Source organism: Sciurus carolinensis, chromosome 10 (genome assembly GCF_902686445.1).
Source record: "Sciurus carolinensis chromosome 10, mSciCar1.2, whole genome shotgun sequence".
Taxonomy (NCBI): domain Eukaryota; kingdom Metazoa; phylum Chordata; class Mammalia; order Rodentia; family Sciuridae; genus Sciurus; species Sciurus carolinensis.
In genome coordinates, this window is record NC_062222.1 from 5,263,452 (window position 1) to 5,265,187 (window position 1,736).

The following is a 1,736-nucleotide window of genomic DNA, read 5'->3' on the forward strand; positions in this document are numbered from 1 at the left end:
TTCCATTCCATACAACTCTCCTGATTCCAGATTCAAATTCAGATGTTTCTTGAACTCTTCCCGGGGATAGTTCATTGCCAGTGCCCTGCATGATCTGTGCATGTGTGTGAGGTCCCAGAGATCATCACCTTCCTTTCCCCAGGCACTCAACGGTGACCTCAGAGGCTAACAGTGGTGTTTCCACATATATGCTTTATATGTAAATATTCTCCCTAACACAAGTTTTCACATGCCTAATATAAAATACATTTAACTGATTTATTATCTACTACTATCTAGCAACCACTATGTTAATATAAACACATGCCAACACATAAGTGTGTGTGTACACGTCACATGAAAAGCTTTTCTGTTTACCTTCTGTCATATGCCCAAAGTGTCCATCTAGCTGCATTAGTCCTATAGTCTTGTACTGAACTAAAATCCAAAGTCAACATGAAGAATCAAGAGCACGTTTAGCACCAGGAGAATAAGAACAGCGTGTTGTACTCACACAGCATGAGTCTACTGCCACCAAAAGTGCTGTCTGTGCTTGTTCATATTAGGATGAAGATGTTTATAATAAGTTGTAGTGGGGAAAAAAAAAGAGTAGTCATATATTATTACAAGTAGATTTTTTTTAAAAGCCATAGAACAAAGCCAAAAGCAAGAACAATGATTATCTCTGTGTAGAAAAGAGACTGGAAAATACAGGCTCATTTTTATGAGTTATTTCCTTTGGGTAGTGATTTTGAAAGTTTTAAAATGTTTCTGATATATTCTAATTTTGTGGGCATATGTTATATTAATACTGGAAAAGTGATTAGATTAATTATCTCTTGCATAAATAGTTCAATTTGATTTAAAATTGTACTCTGTAAGCAACCTCTGCCCCCTAATTATTATAGTAGTTGTTTGTCCTGTTGAATATACGTTATTTTTAATATGTGACTAAATAATGTATGATTTTAAGGTGATTTATTAACATTCACGTATTTCCATATTATCCTCTACCTAGCAGGAAGAATTAACTCACATAATGTGTTAAAATAAGTTTCCATAGATAAAATAATTTATACATTTACTGAAGAATATTTATGGGAGACTTAAAGAATAATTTGGCCCCTTTCCTCGTTAAGCTAGTTTCTGGCATTTCTTTATAATGAAATGAAGTTGATACTTTCAAAAGGGAATAACCCATTCCCTAAAACACTTATTGATGTTTCTCTTCCATAAAATGAAATATTGAGTGCTATGAAAAAATTAATCCCAAACATTTGTATTGTTAAGTAAGTTTTCTACTTTAGGTTTTGAGTATTATATGTATTTATCTTAATGTTCTGTTTTCTTTCTTAACGGTCCAAGTTTCTTTGCTCACTTTCTCTCTTCTGTGTCTAGTTGACTTCATGATCCTTTCACCCTGTCTCCTGCCTAGCTCTGTCTCTGAGGGAGCAGAGCCCTGGTCAGGTTCCTGTAGGAGGGGAATATAATCCTGGCACCCAAATTGGTGGTGTGGACACTTTTTCTTTTAGCTCACTTTTCACATCTTATTTGTCCTGTGGCATTTTGTAAAACACTTCTTCCAGAGTTCTTTAAAGGCACATTGTCTCTATGGTAGACAATGAAAGTTGCTGACTCTCTGGTGAATTACTGGAAGGGGAACCAATAGTGCAACCATTTAATTTTTGCAGTGGAGAGAATCCGACTTAATCCTTTTTTCTTTTGTAATGTATAACCTGGAAAAATACCAAATAAAA